Raw genomic sequence first — 20712 nt, 5'->3', positions numbered from 1 at the left:
GGACCCATGCTTGGGAATGTGGTATTGATTGGAGTTTGGGGTTTATTTTACAGGCTGCGTCCTGTGTCCTGGAGAGTGACTGATAATGTAACCCCCTCCTATGCTCTTAATGTTAATGCCTTTTGAAAGTACCTGAGAATGGTTAAATAACAGATGTAATATAGTACTACACCAAGGAAAGATGGTATTGAATATCACTGAGGCTGGGAAGGCATTGCAGTGGGATCTAGTATGCGTAGGAATTCAGGATTTCCTGAATGACCAGCTAATGGCCATTCGGAGTGATCTTGAGTACCAGATGTGGCCCACTGCCCTTACAGACGCATCAGAAATACCATCTGATCTGTGATCATGGAGACATATGTGGACACTTCCTGGGTGGAAGTGTGGCTTCCCAGGGCGGGGTGTGCGCCCTTATAGGGGGTGAATGCTGTACTTATGTCCCAGAAAATGCACAGGATATTAACAAGCACATCCTGTCAGCCAAACAGGCTTTTGAACAGGGGAACCCACTATTTCTGATTCCCTTTGGGACTGGTTACCCAACCTGGGGGGATTAGGGGGAGGCATTGTTCGCCTCCTGCTCACTGGTGTGGTGTTGTGTATCATTACTCTCCTTTTGTTTGCTTGCAGTGAAGCACTTCTACATAGAATTTGTACCTCCTGTTCCCCAGGAAATCCCACTATACTCCCTCATTAATGACCCCAGCTCCCTAGAGCTTAATCGCTTTTTGTCCTCAAAGTATGAGAAAACTCAGCCAAAAGTTTGTTGAGTATTCTCAAAGGAGGGAGTTGTTGGTGTCACTAGGCATAACCCTAGGTAACTTGGGTGGGTAGAAGGCCACGAGTGTCAATTAAGCCCTCCTGTTCTAGGCCAAAGCTATCCAAAGCCCCTCCATGTTGAACTCTACTCGACCTAGAAAGCTATCAGTTGCAGCACAGTTCATACCAGTCTAAAGCAGTAGTGATAAGGCCTCCATGTTGAAGGACAAGATAACTGGCAGAAGGAAAACTTACTAACGAGCTGCCGCGGCCAAGATTACTTAATACACCTGCACTTACGTAATTGCTACAGGGAAAGGAGGGGGGGGAGAAAGGAAAAAGAATTTAAAAAGGGAAAAGCCGCTTACGTGTGTGTGCAGGATTAGAGATTGTATTCTCCCTTGCACCTTATTTGAGCTCAAATAAACTTGTGTTTTGCTTCTCTACCCTGGCGTGTTTATTCGAGCTGAGCACACCGGGCCACGAACCGCTGTTACTTGGCCTCGGGCACTATCTCTGCCGGCAACACTACTATTTCTATGATTATATAACAGTCATCCTATCCTCCCCTTCTCAACCAGAATGTGATTTGGCAAACTTCTCCCTTTCTGTTTCTAATGCTATGGAACAATCAGAAGTTTATAAACTAGATGCATCCACTTCCTCTCTTGACATTAAACCTCATTGGAATATCCTTTGCCTATTCTGCTATAGATGACCATGTCACATTCTAATATCTCTTCCTTCCCACACCACTCTAACCATTGCACCACCATTGCATAGTCTCTGTTAAACCATGACTGTGATACCACCTAATGGCTGACAAAATAGTAAGCATAAGACTAGGATCCCTTTTTTCAGTTTCCACAGCCTTTATTCCATCCTTGCATTTCATGCTTCCATCCATAAAAACTAGGCTCGTCATTTCCAGGGTCAGTAATAATGATTCATACAAAAGCACTGTGAGAAAAAGAAGAAAAGCTTAGAAGAAACTCAATAACCTCTTAAATTTGAATCTTAAAGCTAGCATTTCATGGGTTCCTAAGGTATTATACATTATAAGAAACACCTTAAGTCTGAAGTCAAACCACAGGCTTTCATCTATAGGTAATTAAATGACCCTATGTTTCAAGACATAAGTCAAGAAATTTCAGCAGTACAGTAATCCTTATAGACTAATCCTCAAGAATTTTTCTTCACAACATGAGAGAGGTACTGCAAAGAAGCTTATGGACCAATAAGAGAATTTAATGGGCTCTTAACCCCTTTTGATTGATGTACATGATGTGGGATTAGGAAATAGAGCAACTATGTAAGCGTCATTTCGTTTAGCAAGAAGTCCAGCAAGCGTAGTTGTTAAAATTGTATGTGCAGCTGTTCTTCTTGGCACTGAATCTTAGATCTTAAGAGAAAATGTGGGGGAAGCCTTGTTGTATTATAATTGTATCAGAATATCTCATTTTAATCAAATGTCATTTTCTTCTGGGATGATAGCACTCTAAAATTAAAAAGTCCATTTTAAATTAAAAAAGGTTAATTTGTTGACCTCAACTTTGTTTAATTGTTATTAATGCATTTTATGCTAATTAAACAAGGTTTCCCAATAATTATATGAGGAAACTGCAAAGCTTTTAAGGCTTCTGTTAATCCAACACCCTGAGGCTGCTTATTTCTAATTTGTTCATTTTAATACACCAATTATATGAATTAGATAAATAAATATGTCATAAAGAATCTTTCATTTCAGGAACCCTGACCTGCAAATGCTTTACATTTGACGAAAAATACAATGCTACATTATTTCTCAGCAATAATAATGAATTCAGTGAACAAAGGTTTGTTTGGTAGATTGAAACATCAGCATTGTCTAATTGTTAGATTTCACAGGCTCAAAGTTAGTTGACTATGTATAACATTCAAACTAATTTTAAAAAAATTGCACTATGTACCAATAAACTAATAGCTCTAGAAAGACTATATGATTTTAGATATCCTGCCCAAGCAACATTAATTCTGGCATTTTGTAACTGTTCATGCTTGACTTTATAGCCTTAATAATGGTCTTCAAATTTAGTTCATTTTGTACACAATGTTCTTAGGTTTTTTTCCTTAAGACTACATAAAAGCAAAACCAAATTCTATTATGTTCATTTGTACCAATCCTATCCCCATCATCCACATGGCTGGGGCTCTGAACCTTCAAGCACACACCTCTAGTACTTGAGCTACAGAAGCAACAACATTGCCTATTACTAGAAAGCTGCTCATTATTTGTTGACCAGCCATTAAAGGAGGATACTCAATATAGTCCATTATATATGGAAGTTTTGCAATGCTATACAGCATAACCAAGCACAAGGTTTTGGAAGAGTCCCTTCAAGACAGTGTCATCCACTTAGCCATACTAACACTTGTGTCTATACTGGGGGTGGCCAAACTTACTGACCCTTTGAGCCACATGTGACAATCTTCACAAGTTCGAGAGCTGGGGTGTGCCTGCTGGGAGGCATCTGCCCAGGCTCAGGGCTTCAGCCCTGTGAGAAGCAAGGTGGTGGGGGTAGGGGCTTCAGTCCCACTTCTGCTGAATCCCCAAGCCCTGGCAGGCATACCTCATGGGGCTGAAGCTGATGGGCTACTTTAGTCATAAAAAGGTTGGAAAAGACTTCCAGCTGCATAGCTCTGAACACTAGCAAAGCCTATTAGTAAAAGGTGTTATAACACTCTGAGTGGCCACCTCTGAAAAAGAGAGTATGTTAAATGGGTGAAATAGGAATATGGTTACTCAGCTCTTTCCCTCTTTGGAAAAGCCAAGAGCAAGTAAACTTTTCCATTTTATGACGAAGTCCCCCATCCTCAGTCAGATGGAGGAAAAAAGACTACATCTGATATATTCTGTACATAAACAGTAACATAATAGCAGTTTCAAATTTGTCAGGCAATTAAACTTTATGCCAAGCTAATTCAATTTTTCTGTGACTTTATTAAGTTCTATGAAAAAATGAAATCTGTTCTCTCTAGTAAATCACAAGTTTCACAAAGCATTTTCTAACACAGATTCCTTGCTCTGCTATTTTGATATATTAAATATCCAGCAAAGAATTTCCAGGGTCATAAATCTATAGTGATAAAATTAATCCTATTGCTGAAGAGAAATAAATATTTTATTGCAGTTTTATGAGCTTTTGTTCCCTTTTCACTTGCAAGTAGGTGTTGTTTAGCGGTACAAAGACATTTTGCTGCTGAAAAATGTATTAGACCCAATACTGAAGTAACAGAATTCCTATCTACAAAGTTGTTCACTTCTCATGATGAAGATTCGAGAGTATCCCAAAGAACTCTTACAAGGGACTGTTGCCAATACCACCACTCCAATGATTCTTCTCCCCATACTTCAGACTCTGGAATATATTCCACTGATATTAGTGATTATCATTATCATTTCAGTGCCATTTGAACATCTCAGTATTAAAGTCTACTGAGTACAAAAGAAAGAGGCAAACTTGGAGGCTACAAGCATTGATCTAATTAATCTTGGATTTTATTTTCTGCAACAATAACACCCTTGTTTTCCTTAGCAATGAAAGGAAACTTAAAGATGTCCTTTGCCTTGATCATAACTTGGTCTGAGGTGTCTGGTATAGTGACATTTCATAATAAAAAAACAAGTTTATTGAAAACGGAGATAGTATATAATACTTTTATAAGTTAGATCCTCAGCAGCAAAAGAACTTCATGTGACACAATTGAGAAAGGATCAGTGCAAAGATGGGAATTCCAGCTGAGTAGTTTAAGAAGTGAAATTGGGGGCAGGGGATAGGAACATGATCCGGTACTATATTACAGTATATATAAGTTGTGCCACTCTTTAATCAGAGTACAACAGATGAGCATAATAGGCCTGATTCTCCATGGCCTTGGCATCTTGTGCTGTCATTTACACCTGTGCAAAATGAGTCTAATTTCTACCATTCCAATTTGGTAGCCTATTACATCCACTTTGCACAGATGTACACGCCTAGCTATGTTGTGAGGCACGGGAGAATCAGACCAATGTGCCCAAAGGATTTCTATATAGCTTGACAATTCCTCAAGCACAGAAAATAAAAACAAATGGAATCCTGGGGCACTTGTGAGGAAAACTTGACTCACTAAGATATCATGATCTATTTAAAACAAAAACTTTCCACATGCACAATAGTGCATTTCCTTACACGAAAATATTACAAAACTCCAGAGAAGGCACAGGTCACTCAACAGGTTGGGCTTTTGTCAACTAGTAAATGATTTTGCCAAAACACTGTCTGTTTCCTTCAATTCCTTTGGCAAGTTTCTGTTTAGATTAGACACAATAAATGTTTGTGTTTTGGGATTAATTAATTAGCAGATCTATCTTTTGAGTTAGGCTACTCAAAGTAAGTAAAAAGGCAAGAGTTCTCCCTCTCCCTGAATTCTTCCCTTCCCCATTTCGGAGAATGGGATACACAGTATTTTCTAATGAGTCAATTAGTTGATGTGCCAAAATTGCTGCATATATTACTAAAGTAAACTCTGAGGATACCTAACAGACTGTATAATAAACAGCTTTCTCTGTATCTTGCTTCACTATAGTTCGTCTACACTTAAGGATATCTCCAAAGAAAAATTTTCCTTTTAAGATGTTATTTCTGTCTTTTAAATATTTCTCCACATTGCAAGTTTCTCTAAAAAAATACATATTTGTCTTTATGAAGTAGAAGAAAATAGGTGGATTCAAGATTTAAAATATATTCTCTTTGAATATAGATAGTGGAAAGAGGTCTTTGACTATATAAAGCAACTGTCTGTTAGTGCAATACAATTCTGGTTTCCGATTAGATTGGTGGCTCAGAAGCCTAGAAGCGGTTTTTGTCTTGACCTCGAAAATATTAACTTATCTGTATCAGAACCTGTCTGCCTTGATAACTCCTATTAAATCAATAGGATTCTTTCCACTGATTTCAATGAGAGCTATATTAGACCCTTATACTGATACTAAAGTGATGAGCATGATAAGGGCTGGGACAGGCACTATTCTAAGATCAGAAGCTTCTAATGCCAACAGACCCCGGTCACTGGTGGGCAGGAGTGAACCTGGGACCTCTGGAGCTTAGTGCATGAGCCTCTACCACCAACTGGCTGTTAGCTAAGGCTGTAGGGCACTCATTCTCTCTCTCTCCAAGTGGTCTCGATGCAACTAGATGGGACAGAACACCACACCCAGGAGGTGTATGGGTTACATACTTCCCCTAGCTGAGGAAGCATGTCCCAAATTTCAGAGATTTCCTAGCTGAAATCCCGGACAAACCCCCCACTTGTAATGCTGACAGACCCCAGTCAGCGGTGGGCAGGATTGAATTTAGGACCTCTGAAGCTTAGCGCATGAGCCTCTACCATATGAGCTAAAAGCCAACTGGCTATTAGCTAAGGCTGTACAGCAGAATTATTCATTCTCTCTCTCTCTCTTCCCCTCCCCCAGGAGGTGTGTGGGTTACACAGGCACTAGTCTAATATCGGAAGAATTTTACTACCTATCTTGCACCTTTTAATTAAGGCCTCTACTTGACTCCCAGCCACTGCTTCTCCCTGTTGCATTATTTTTCTTACACCCACCCATCTTAGATATTTACAAAGATCCTATCATAGAATCATAGACTTTAAGGTCAGAAGGGTCCATTATGGTCATCTAGACTGATTTCCTGCACAATGCAGGCCACAGAATCTCATTCACACACTCCTGTATCAAACCTGTGTCTGAGCCATTGAAGTCCTCAAATCATGGTTTAAAGACTTCAGGGTGCAGAGAACCTTCCAGCAAGTGACCAGTGCCCCATGCTGCAGAGGAAGGCGAAAACCCCCCAAGGCTTCTGCCAATCTGCCCTGGAGGAAAATTCCTTCCCGATCCCAAATATGGCAATCAGCTAAACACTGAGCATGTAGGCAAGACTCACCAGCTATATCTAAACACTAAGCAAGTTTTTTGATTCCCTGTCACCCTTTTCCCTGCTGAATCATCTAGATATCCATCCCACAAATAGGTCACGTAAACATCAAATTGACAAAGGGTTCACATTTTCCTTCAGATTAAAAAAAATGAAAGAACCCATAAATCACTTATTCAGCAGTAGAGACCGTCGAATTTCATCCTGGATATACAATAAGCTTTTCATTTTGGCCTAGGTGCCAAATGCAGTGAGCAATTACTAATTCATCACTGTAACCGACAAAGCTTTAGCTGATGAGGAAAGGAGAAACTGTACGAACATGAGTTGGAGTATAGCATAAAACAATAGTGTTAAATTTCCAGAATCTCAACAGAAATTTTAAAAATTAGCTAAATCTGCAGAGAGTTATGGAAAATTGTAGGAGCACAAATAATATCTGGATGACATGTGATTAAAATATTTAATTAAGCTAAATACAGACCAGTATCTTAATTCAGAATATATTCTGTGGAATAGCGTTCCATTGAAATGAAGATGAGACAGTTTAATACCTCCTTTTAGCTGATTTTATTTAATACTCATCTGCGTTCTGCTGCTACTTACTGTTGAATCTTACACTTCATCCAAGTCAAAGTCTTTGTTCCACCTTTCTACTGAAAAAGTGAACAAAACCCAAGGAAAAGAACTTCGCTAGTGATGAAATGAGCTGCAACCCACTGGGTCCAAGGGAAATACTCTCCAGCCCCGTACCAAGACTAGAGCAGCTGCATGGCTAACACTGCTGTGTATAGTGTCTGTGGAGAACAGAGGGGGGTGGGGGGGGCGAGGGAAGGACAGTGAGTGTAGCTTATTGTCCCCTCTTAACATTTAAGTCACATGGCTCAACGCTGTTAATGGATCCTCACAGCATTTGTGGCTAACACACCTTTTGCTCCGTTTTCCTCTGCGGACTTGCAGTGGATGTACATTACTGATACTTTCAATGAAGGGATTGTACTTATTACACTTGTCCATTGCATGCAATTTCCGAATAAGGATATTTTATCAATGATATAGAACATAGTCCCTAACTCCCACACATCAAATCCTGCCACCCTCTCTGTGGCTTCAGACAGAGCCCTGTACACAGCTGTAGAATACAAAGAGGCGCAGCAGGATTTAACAGAGTGGCAAGCCTGGATCCTGTGCAGACAGTTTGCTTTCCTGGTGTACAGCAGAGCACTATTTCCATGATGGTTCAATGCACCCCAGTATGGAGAAGTTTGGAGACCAGGCAGGCTAGGGAGGATGGGGGCTGCTGGATCTGCAGCTGGGAGACTCACTGTCGTTCTTCCCTCAATTTAGAGAAGATGCAAAACACATACAAGTGACTGAAGGCTCGAAGCAATTAAGCTGCAATAGTGACTTCATTCAGTTCTGCTTCTTGGGAAAGGAGGATTATTCCTTCTTTATTGAGAACTCCTTCAGCAAGCCCACATATGTCACACTGGAGCATGGTACAAGATTTGCCCTTAGTAGCACTAGGAGGGGGTAAGAATACAATGTAACCTAGTACACACCAACGAAACTGCTTCAAAGTCCACAGGAGTTAACAGGAGCTTTTCCACGGACTTCCATGGGCGTTGGATCAGGCCTAAAGTTTCCAGCAGAATTTGTAAATGGTTCCTGGAAAAAGAGAAGTGATACCACCAAGTAGTATAGCTTGAGGTTTAAACAAGAATAGAAAAGTAAATGAAAAGTGTTAACAGTGCCGTAGATAAGGACTTAAGTCATTTCACTTCCTAGGCAACCCTAAACAAGCTCGTGCTCTCTCTCGACTCTTTCTCCCCCTCCCTCAACAGACCTCTTTTTAGATTGAGTGAAAACGATAACCTGTTAAATTTTAAGCAAACATTCTAAACATGGAAGTAAAAATTGCACACATCCTAGAGAATCAGACCTCTGAATAGTCCCTCCACTGGACAAGGAGAGTCTTTTTTGGAACAGTGCAGAATTTGAACCCATAAGACAATATCTAACTCTGTGCTATATGGATCCATAGATCACTGAAGAGATTACTGCCACAATTTGAAGCAAGTACATTATAATCTCTAATACTGAGGCCAGGATGAGACCTAATGCAGGGGGAAGACTACCCCTCATCTGCAGGGTTCTTGCACCTTCTTCTGAAGCATCTGGTACTGGTCACTGTTAAAGATGTGCTACTGAACTAGATGAGCTTCAGCTTTGATCCAGTTTGGCAATTCCTATTACAATTTGGCCCTTAAAGTAGCATACTACTCTGTACCACATGGGTGCACTTTGAGGAAGTGATAAAAGGGAATCTCTTTCCCAGGCAAATGCAAGACCAGATTGCAACCTAGCACTCAAGAGAGTATTAAACTGTGGAACTGCCAACAGCCATGGTGACTAGACTATTCTAAAATGGCATATTCTGTCACATCATGCATGGCCAGGCCCACAGCTCTATTTGCATATGCCAATAAATCCAAAACACGCTCTACATATTGCCCCACTTGCATGGAACAGTAAGACACACCAATACACAATGTTTCCTGCTTGTTCTGAGCTATCCTGCTTTGACTTGTGTCAGATACAACTGGCTCCCTCTGTTCACCTTCCTGATCCACTGCAGCTCAAGGAAGAGCTTTGCTCAAAATGCGAAAAAATAAGCACTGTGTAGTAAAAAAAAAAAAAAAAAAAAAAAAAAAAGGACCCACAAATTGGAATTTAAACAAGAAAAAAATCTGAATGAGAATATGTCTTAGAAGAAATAAAGATCTTCCAGGCAAAAACCAAGTGTGGTGCTAACAAGATTCAGCACTGTCTGGCTCTCTTGTTTAGGTTAAAAACTCATTTATAGCTCTTCTGGGCTTTTTTAAAAACTGTGAGGGAATTAGCCCACAGTTTCATTCTATCAAAAGAGCTTATATGGGAAAACACAGTGGGGGAAATTGACTAAAATTATGAAAAAGTTCAAGGAAGTGGAAAAATTGTATTACTGGAAACAGGGTAGCAGTATGCAATAGCAGTAGCCTCAGAAGAGAATGGGCACAGATCTAACATACAATAGAGTTGTCTGCTTATGTATTGCACACAAATGCCATGAGAGCAACCAAAACTATGATACGTCCCACTATTTAAATATGGAAGACAAAACAAAATGATACAAGTGTTCATTTGTTGGCTGACTATCCAGATGTGAAATTGCATCTCACTTTCTTTTTTGTCAGGACAGCTTCAAATAGTTTAAACCTGAATGGGGAGATCTCTGAACTCTAAATCAGCAGAACATTTGAGAAACTTTGTTCTTTATGCTAGTGTTTTTTTTTCTACCTGCTCTTAAAAAGCTTGGACAGCAGAATGCACTCAATCTCAGGCACTAATTTTGAATTCCTCCAAACTCAGATTTTCTATTCTTCTTCCATGTGGTACAATACAGTTCATCCATTTTTTATTTACTAATTTATTAAAAAGAAACATGGGCAGGGGAGACCTTTTGCTGAATAAACATGAATTCCCTTCTGTTAAATATTTAATAGTCTTGCAATCATGACAGGGTTGGTTAAGTATTAATATTATTTAGCAGATCAGAGTGCAACTGTCCTGTGCTTTTTGTTAAAAGATAAAAGCAGTGCTTCTATTATCGATTGTCCTTTTTTGCCTAGATTGACAATACTGGGCATAGCAAGAATGAAGTTTGCTACAGTGTTTTCCAAGACTATATCAAACGCAGATGCAACCTAACACAACAGTAAGACTCCAACCAATGATGATGTAGTTTAGTTTCACCATTTCATGAAATAGATTATAAATCTGAAAAATTTGGTCATTTATCTTCCAAACATTCAACTGTGTTTGGATTTACTAAAACTGAGTTCTCAGCCTCTTTGTCCTCCTCCCCGCCCCATTTACTCTTTCAACAGCATCAGGGACAATGGCTGGTGCATCCTTTCCACCACAAATCCTGCTGGCCAGGAAATGATTTCACAGGGCAAACTAGGATGGGACTCCCACTTCTGCTCCTTTGAAAAGGAGTAGCATGCACCCCAACTTAGTCCATGCTGCAGACAGCAGCAAGAGTATTAGCCAGTTGAAGAGATAGTCCAAGTTCATACCATTACATCAGACAACACCCATTCTTTGAGGCATTAATGTATGGAAGCAGGATCTAATATTTCCAGGAACACTGGCTTGGAACCCTACCTGGGAAGAGTCTTTCTTGGCTTACTAGTATATCTACACAGAGCAAGACCTTAGAATTCTACAACAGTATTAGTTCTTTGTGAAAACAGAAATATGCAAGACCAGATGACTGCATAAACAAACAAACAGGATGAAAAGTAAAGATTGCAAATTTAGTCTGAAAGCTGAAATATTTTAAATGCTTTATTGTTTTGTGGCCTCTGAATTCATTATGTAGGGTTCTCTCTGAAAAACAGACTAATGTTCTTCAGTGCTGGAGGGAAGGAACGAACTTCCTAATTGTGAAACCCTGCCTTGCTCAGAAGATGGTCTAGTTGTTCATAGAGCAAACAGTACAGTTTTGTTTTAAATCTACTCGTTTTCAAAATGCATTTGCACTCTGATGAAAGGGTTATGCTGACCCTGCTATTTGTTTCTTGTACTTAGTGGAGTGGGGGGGGATAGCTCAGTGGTTTGAGCATTGGCCTGCTAAATCCAGGGTTGTAAACTCAATCCTTGAGGGGAACATTTAGGGATCTGGAGCAAAAAAAAAAAAGTTGGAGATTGGTCCTGCTTTGAACAGAGGGTTGGACTAGATGAACCTCCTGAGGTCCCTTCCAACCACAATATTCTATGACTGTAATATATATCATCAAATGCTAAAGTAAAGAATTGCCCTTCTGTAAATGGTCAGCAGATACACAGTAACAGTATGTACAGTTCTCCATCATGGGTGGATTTTTTTGTAGAAGACTGTTTTATAAGACAAGTCAGTAAGTTTTTCTTTTCATTGATAAAACAGTTAATGAATGGCTACAGGTAAACTGTATGTCTATATAAACCTGAGTATACAGATATTGTTAGCTCTTGGTAAGTCATGGAACAGAAAATGATTAAGAAAGTTTATGGCAACAAATCTTGCTGTAAAAAGTCATTTATTTGAAACAATTTTTGCCACAACAGCACATTTCAGCCCTTTAAGATATCTCTTTAAAAGATTTAGTGTGTCCAATATAAGTTCCTTAGCATCAGTGGTAAACTTCAAACTCTCAGCACCTGAGCTGAAACTGACTTTTAAATTTATTGCTACTGAACTTGTTTGTAACTAAACAAGCACTATTTTCTCACTTGTAAGAACAATACTTTGCAGATGCATATACACATGTATTTTTGCAGTTGTAATAGTTCTTAAAAATATTCCTTATTAAGAGAATCCAGAAAGATCAGAGTTCATTCTGTATTTTCATGCAATTTAAAATAGAGAAAGAATTATTTCTGAATTAGGATTTTGTTTTTATATACTTTTACCAGTGTTTTACCAGTTCATTACTGTTTAAAAATAAGGAAGTAGAAAGCAATGCATCAGAGATGAAATAAAGTGAGGGTTATATTAATTTTCATTTTGTGATACCTCAGTTGTTTTGTTTTGCTTCTGCATTGACTTCAATGGGAATTGGGCCCTAAATATGTCAGATTACAATTGTGGGGCCTCTATAGTTTAGAAAGCCATTGTCAATGAACTACTCTTGAAACACATCAATGGTACTTTACACACAAGACAGACAATGTAGGAATGAAGAAGACTACCATCTTCTTTCATCTTTTCTGAATTCATATATTCAATAGTCATAAAAAGTTCTCAATTTCCCCTCCAAAGTTTCACATGAAATTTTAGGGGAGGTTTTAATGAAAAACCAATGTATTTCAGGGTTTCAAAAACTATTTTTGATAAACATTTTTCATGTTTGACAACTGAAACTATTTACCCCAGAAAACTTTTGGTTTTCATTAAAAATAAATTCACTAAAATGAATTTTTCCAACAAATTTTCATTTTGGCTGAAAAGTAGTTTTTCTTTAAGGTGTCAAAAGAGAGAAAAAAACAAAACAAACAAACAAACAAAACAGAAAAGCCCACAGTCAGCTAAGTTCTATTCTCTAACTTTTCTGGTAAAGTTATTCCTTTGGGAATATATCTGGCACCTAATTGGCCATATCTGTGTACAAATTCCTAATACTTAGTGAGGTATTCATCAGCATAACTAGGCATGTGGAAGCATATGCATAGTTTGGCCTAAGTAAAGCACAGAACTGTAACCTAGTAGACGTACCTCTGCTCCAAGGTCCACCCCCCACCCCCACGAAAGAGGGCTAGTCTTTTTGGAAAATGCTTCTTTCTAGCCCTGATGTAAGGAAGATAGCTGTCTGAGACTGGGATGGGAGAAACCTAAACATTGAATTATGTGAATCAAATTTCAGTTAAAGAATTTATTGAAACTAAAAAACATGCATGAGGTGATTTGTCTTTGTATATGAAACACAGACTTGGTCAAAGTTCTACTTAAAATATTTAAGTAACAAGCCACTCATTCTTAAAAGTAATGAGATTACATGCTGAGTAAATGCCATGACTACAAGCAATAACTGCTACTGAGTAGTTTACAGGCCACTTTAAGTCATTCTCTGTTGATCTTTCAAATGAAATTTCATGTAGGGAATTTTGAAGACCACAAAGATATTGTTTCTTACAAGTTCAATCCCTGTTTTTGCCAGAAGAACTCTCAATCAAAATCAAACCTGATTGCAGTTTTTTAGAATGGCCAGTGCTGAACTCAAGTTATTTTTATTAATATAAATATATTTAAAATATCAATTACCAGAAGATCTGGAGACTCTCCATAGAATTTATCATGTACAAGGAAGAGAGGTGAATGGTTAAGGTTCTCCCTACTTTTTCATTTAATCTCTGAATTTACATTTATGTTCCTATTTTAGGGGAGTCAGTAGAGATCCCTCAACAAGTAATTGTTAGGACAATGCAATCCTGAGGAGATGCTATTGCACTGTGTTCAAAAGTGAAGAAGCGGGTTAGGCCTGATCTATGGCAGAGGCTAGTTTTAAAGTTTATGGGTCTTCAATTGAGAAAATTCTGTTAACTCAGCATTCCTTTTGATCACAGTGGGATTTGAAGTAGCTGTGCCCCTGGTCCTTCAGGGTTCGATATGGCCTATATCCAAATCCCATTGAAATCACTGGAAAGGCTCCCATTGACTTCACAGTCTCATAGACTCATAGGACTGGAAGGGACCTCGAGAGGTCATCGAGTCCAGTCCCCTGCCCTCATGGCAGGACCAAATACTGTCTAGACCATCCCAGAGAGATATTTATCTAACCTACTCTTAAATATCTCCAGAGATGGAGATTCCACAACTTCCCTAGGCAATCTATTCCAGTGTTTAACTTTTTCCTAATGTCCAACCTAAATCTCCCTTGCTGCAGTTTAAGCCCATTGCTTCTTGTTCTATCATTGGAGGCTAAGGTGAACAAGTTTTCTCCCTCCTCCTGATGACACCCTTTTAGATACCTGAAAACTGCTATCATGTCCCCTTTCAGTCTTCTCTTTTCCAAACTAAACAAACCCAATTCCTTCAGCCTTCCTTCATAGATCATGTTCTCAAGACCTTTAATCATTCTTGTTGCTCTTCTCTGGACCCTCTCCAATTTTTCCACAACTTTTTTGAAATGCGGTGCCCAGAACTGGACACAATACTCCAGCTGAGGCCTGACCAGCGTGGAGTAAAGCGGAAGAATGACTTCTCGTGTCTTGTTTACAAAACACCTGTTAATGCATCCCAGAATCACGTTTGCTTTTTTGCAACAGTATCACACTGTTGACTCATATTAAGCTTGTGGTCTACTATGACCCCTAGATCTCTTTCTGCCATACTCCTTCCTAGACAGTCTCTTCCCATTCTGTATGTGTGAAACTGATTGTTCCTTCCTAAGTGGAGCACTTTGCATTTATCTTTATTGAACTTCATCCTGTTTACCTCAGACCATTTCTCCAATTTGTCCAGATCATTTTGAATTTTGACCCTGTCCTCCAAAGCAGTTGCAATCCCTCCCAGTTTGGTATTGTCCGCAAACTTAATAAGTGTACTTTCTATGCCAACATCTAAATCATTGATGAAGATATTGAACAAAACCGGTCCTTTTATAGGATTTGATCCAAATCCCACTGAACTGGATTCTGTACTATATTTGTGCCAAATGCACCATACAGACCTCTGTGTTATGTTTTCATATAATCATAGAATATCAGGTTGGAAGAGACCTCAAGAGGTTATCTAGTCCAACCCCCTGCTCAAAGCAGGACCAATCCCCAACTAAATCATCCCAGCCAGGGCTTTGTCAAGCCTGACCTTAAAAAACTCTAAGGAAGGAGATTCCACCACCTCCCTAGGTAACCCATTCCAGTGCTTCACCAACCTCCTAGTGAAAAAGGTTTTTCTAATATCCAACCTAAACCTCCCTCACTGCAACTTGAGACTGTTACTTCTTTTCTGTCATCTGGTACCACTGAGAACAGTCTAGATCCATCCTCTTTGGAATCCCCTTTCAGTTAGTTGAAAGTAGCTATCAAGTCCCCCCTCATTCTTCTCTTCTGCAGACTAAACAATCCCAGTTCCCTCAGCCTCTTCTCCTAAGTCATGTGCTCCAGCCTCCTAATCATTTTTGTTGCCCTCCGCTGGACTCTTTCCAATTTTTCCACATCCTTCTTGTAGTGTGGGGCCCAAAACTGGACACAATACTCCAGATGAGGCCTCACCAATGTCTAATAGAGGGGAATGATCACGTCCCTCAATCTGCTGGCAATGCCCCCATTTATACACCCCAAAATGCCGTTAGCCTTCTTGGCAAACCACACTGTCATATCCAGCTTCTCGTCCACTGTAACCCATAGGTTCTTTTCTGCAGAAATGCTTCCTAGCCATTTGGTCCCTAGTCTGTAGCCCACAGTGCATGGTATTCTTCCATCCTAAGTTTATGACTCTGCACTTGTCCTTGTTGAACCTCATCAGGTTTCTTTTGGCCCAATCCTCTAATTTGTCTAGGTCCCTCTGTATCCTATTCCTACCCTCCAGTTTATCTACCACTCCTCCCAGTTTAGTGTCATCTGCACACTTGCTGAGAGTGCAATCCACGCAATCCTCCAGATCATTAATGAAGATATTGAATGAAATGGGCCCCAGGACTGACCCTTGGGGCACTTTGTTTGATACTGGCTGCCAATTAGACATGGAACCATCGATCATGGAGCCCGACGATCTAGCCAGCTTTCTATCCGCCTTATAGTCCATTCATCCAGCCCATACTTCTTTAACTTGCTGGCAAGAATACTGTGGGAGACCATATCAAAAGCTTTGCTAAAGTCAAGGAATAACACATTCACTGCTTTCCCCTTATCCACAGACCCAATTATCTCCTCATAGAAGGCAATTAGGTTAGTCAGGCATGACTTGCCCTCAGTGAATCTATGCTGACTGTTCCTGATCACTTTCCTCTCCTCTAAGTGCTTCGGAATTGATTTCTTGAGGACCTGCTCCATGATTTTTCCAGAGACTGAGGTGAGGCTGACTGGCCTGTAGTTCCCCGGATCCTCCTCCTTCCCTTTTTTAAAGATAGGCATACTAGCCTTTTCCCCGTCACCAGGGACCTCCCCCGATTGCCATGATTTTTCAAAGATAATGGTCAATGGCTCTGCAATCACATCCACCAACTCCTTTAGCACCTTCAGATGCAGTGCATCTGGCCCCATGGATTTGTGCTCATCCAGCTTTTCTAAATAGTCGCGAACCACTTCTTTCTCCACACAGAGCTGGTCATCTCCTCCCCATGATGTGTTGCCCAGTGCAGCAGTCTGGGAGCTGACCTTGTTCGTGAAGACAGAGGCAAAAAAAGCATTGAGTACACTAGCTTTTTCCACATCTTCTGTCACTAGGTTGCCTCCCTCATTCAGTAAGGTGCCCACACTTTCCTTGACTTTCTTTTTGTTGCTAACATACCTGAAGAAACCCTTCTTGTTACTCTTAACATCTCTTGATATCCGCAACTCCAAGTGTGATTTTGCCTTCCTTCAGCCTGTCCTGCCTATCAGATGGACTGCAGTGTGCTTTCAGGTGGTTACTTTACACTGAACTGAGGTTTTAGGGTCCTATGCCAGATATTTTTGCATCTGTAGTTTCCAGTGTGATTTCCTGTGATTCAATAAACATTAAATGAATGGGATTGTTCTGATGAGTTGTGTGGCAAGATCAGTGTCCTCAATGAACTTGGAAGTTAATAGTCTAAATGCACACCCTCTTGTGGCTTTGTTATTAGAGCATCATTCTTTAAAATACATAAAAATATAAAGCCCATTGTTAGGGACTACGGTTCTGCAACATTTGACCAGTCCGAATTATAAACATCTAACTTGCGTAATTACAAAGGCCAATGCATCCTCTACACTGTGCAATCTGGGCCAAGGAACCACAGTGTCCCTCTCTGTTGTTGAATCCAATTGCTGTGGGTCATGCAGGAGAGACAGGATAGGACCCAGTAATAATAAAACTCCTTAATTTGACCTGTGTATAAGGCCTCCAATGTGCTTTAATAGGCTAAGCAGCTTGGGATTCTCATGAAAAGTTTTGCAGGCACTAAAGTGGCAAAAACATATATATGAAGTCTGCTGTCTAGAACTGTGAAAAGAATAAACACTTTATAAAACCTCCTGCCACAGAACCAAACATATTGAAATGACTTTTTATGGAGATATTGAAACAACAAGGCTTGTTTCTCCTGAGGGTTCAATTATTTGGAGTGCTGGTAGCGAACTTTGATTGATAAATCTAACCTTTACTTTCCTGGCAATAGTTTGATCACAATGATGAGAGAGTTAGAGAATGGAAGAATAATATTTGGATTGCAACAAAATAATGAAAATGCAAAGACTGCCTTTGACTTTTACAAGGTGAGAAATGATTTCACATTTTGACTGTATGATGGCAGAAATCCCTTCTGTAAGAGGCAAGCCTGGACTTTGCATAAGGTTATTTTCCAAACTTTACAAGATTTTTTGATCTTTTCTAACAGAATTTTCATGACACATTCAAATGCAATTCAAGTTATAGTGGCAACACCTGTGTTGTTTTTTTTAAAGTAGTATTAATGACTGATAAAGCCAATGTCATGACAGCATTTTATATAGGACATTTGAGCTAAAAAGAAAAAAACTGGCCAACCCACAAGAAAACTTAAGTAGCCTTTCCAACCAGAAAGATTTGCAATGTTTGTCACCTCAGTTCATTCAAGCACACCCAACAAAGATGTCCACCTGGACTTATGGGATCTCTATAGGTCTCTTCAATTACCCCTTTAAGTCTTCATGTTTCACCCTTTACTGCCACTAAACTTCTCTGTCTAAAATCCTCTATTGTTTTCCTCGACCCTTTCTCTTCATGTAGAGAGAGCAGGGATGGTCAGTGACTTCAATCACACGTCTCACCTACAGATCACCTCTTGATGTCCAGATCTGACATTGCAGGGGTTCTCTCAATTCAGTGCCCCTTTTAATCATTCTGGTGTCACAATGGCCTGTCACTGTATATATCCCTCTTCCCCTTCCCGAGCTACTTCTACCTTCATCCTGCTTGTCTACATCTTCACTGGTCTCTGGCTAAGGAGAAGCTGTGAAGAAACACAGATCCGGGTGGGGATAGCAGAGTCCAGACAAGGAGGTGTGTTCTCAAAGAAACATTCACCTCACTACTTTGCAGCACCTGGGCTATACTGTGAGCAATCCCTCGGTCTCTCACCTTTAGAGTAGTCGATTTCTCCCTCCTCCAGACAGGAGTTCCCCCTCATATCTCTCTTAGAAGGTCTCTCAAGCATCTTCCATTAAGCTAGTCTATTCTTCTCTGCTTTATGCAAGAGTTCCCTCTCAGCCTTCTTCCTGGAGCTAGGGCATGTGTCTCAGGCCACTTGTCATGGAATAGTCAGCTGCAAGACTTGTGCCAGCTCCCTTCAGCTGAATATCCTCTCCAATTAGCCTTCCAATCTGGAGGGCTCAGCAGGCCAGCCTTCTCCTGTCAGTGGTGTCTGCCTGCTGTGCTGGAAGGAGACATCCTTTATGCTGATCCCCTTTTCCCAGCTCCTGTGACACACTGTCAATATCCCGAGACAACCCTTGTGGAAATGAGACAATTCAAAAAGTTTAAGTTAAACTTTATCAAATTAAGGTTAATACACTGCAGTTGTATATGTGCTGTAGTGGAGTTGCATGAACTTTTTCTAATAGGGAGAAGGGGATGCTACTGTTCTTCCTCCTCTATCAACCCCTTTGAAGCTACCACCCTGGAGAGGTGTGTGTATATATTAGTTCAAAATGGATTCTTCAAGTACTGGGAGACAAAGAAAGCATTTGTGGATAAATAGTCTGGTTTTAAATTGGCTCAGGACCTTCTTCCTGAGCCAGCAAGTGGACAGAACCTCTGATCCACAGATGGCCCTAATGCCTCGGGTAGAGTTGGAAGGACTGGGTGCTTGTTCTGAGTCGAAGCGGTGATGAACTGGTAACCACAAGAAATCTCCTCTGGGTAGGGACTTGAAGGACATTTCCTGTCAAAGCCCATGTTAGGGTTGCGGTTAACTCTGGTAAGCTCATTAGCACATGTTGAGGTTCATTGATTCTTTTACACGTTTCCTTTGTAGTGCTTTTAACTTGAAGAATAACGCAGGCTTGCATAGGAAGTTGTGTGTGGTACTTTATGACTATAGCAGTTACACCAGTTATCTGACTCTGAAGAGAAAGCAAGCAGGTATCCACAGGTGCTAAGACAGACATAGTGAAGACAGGAAATGGTTCAGCCTGGAAATACCCAGTTCATAAGAGAGAGGGACATGGGTCTCCAACAAAGAGAGGCAAGAGCTGGGGAGCCAGAAGCCTTACACTGGGTGCTCACACTGGGCCACTAAGGGGAAATACAAGTTCAATTGTCTTGACATGTGACAATTGCTTCCCAGTTGATTGGTGGGAAGGGAGATTTACCCTGTCTTCTCTACACCATTCATTCCCAGGACCCTTAAGTCTATCTATTGGACCTTCCAAACACTTAAACGGCTAGGTGGGCTGACCATAGGTGATACTGCCCTCTATGGCAACCTATACCACCACAGTGGCATCAAATGAAAGATCTATCATTTGATTCCCAAAAGTTTCCATCTGCACAATTTCCATTCACTAAGAGTCAGATTTTTCCACCCTTACTGACATGGAGATGTACCATACAACACAAGTAGGTCCACTGAAAAGATCAAGAAATCTTGCAAGTCCAAAGGATACACGAGGAACCAGTTATTACCCTGGGTGGCCCTAAAAAGTGAATCTGACCATCTTGATTTATTCTGACAGTCAAACAAACATTCTAGACTTTTTTCAAATTGAATTTTCTTTAAACAGGGCTTTCCATCTTTCTCACAAGAAGCATCGTGTAGCTGCATGCTAGAGTTTGGAGAAAAAGCATTTCTTCTGAGGCTGAGCCATACTGGGAGAGTAGGAAGATGGATGGCTCATGTCTGGAGGCATTACGGCTACTGGCAATTGGGGTTTAGCTTGAGGAGAAAGACACCCCCTACTTCAGCTTGAAAAAGGTTCAGAGTGCCTCTTACAGTGCAGCACTCTCAATATGGGAGGGCATGGCCACAGCTATACTCAGTCAGAAGCAGCCCTCTTGGCATCTTGCCATCTTCTATGCTTAGTGCATCAGAATGCTGAGAGACACATTAAAGCTGCCTCCAGCAAAGGTGTGCTATTGGGAGCGAAGTCTCCCTGCCAGCTCTCAACCATGCAGGGCAAGTGTAATTTAGCCCTAAATGGTTTAGTTAGTGAAATCACTGCTAGAGACTATAGTTAATCACAACAAATTGGATCCGTATAAAGTAGTCCTCTGCTTACAGGCAAACGTGGGCAGTGGATCACCTTTCTA

The 20712-nt window shown here is 40.3% G+C and overlaps 1 long non-coding RNA gene across 1 annotated transcript; it reads right to left on the bottom strand.

Moving 5' to 3' along the window:
- Window positions 1-1621: 1621 nt before the first annotated feature.
- Window positions 1622-19954, bottom strand: LOC127046761 (uncharacterized). Its single transcript, XR_007773188.1, has 3 exons — window positions 18544-19954; window positions 8282-8387; window positions 1622-1722 (listed from the first exon to the last, which is right to left on the bottom strand). It is a non-coding gene; the product is annotated as an uncharacterized LOC127046761 (long non-coding RNA).
- Window positions 19955-20712: the final 758 nt, after the last annotated feature.

The sequence above is a fragment of the Gopherus flavomarginatus genome, chromosome 3 (genome assembly GCF_025201925.1).
Source record: "Gopherus flavomarginatus isolate rGopFla2 chromosome 3, rGopFla2.mat.asm, whole genome shotgun sequence".
In the NCBI taxonomy this organism is placed as follows: Eukaryota; Metazoa; Chordata; order Testudines; family Testudinidae; genus Gopherus; species Gopherus flavomarginatus.
Note: the sequence above shows the minus strand (reverse complement) of the source record. Positions and strands in the feature narration are given on the sequence as shown.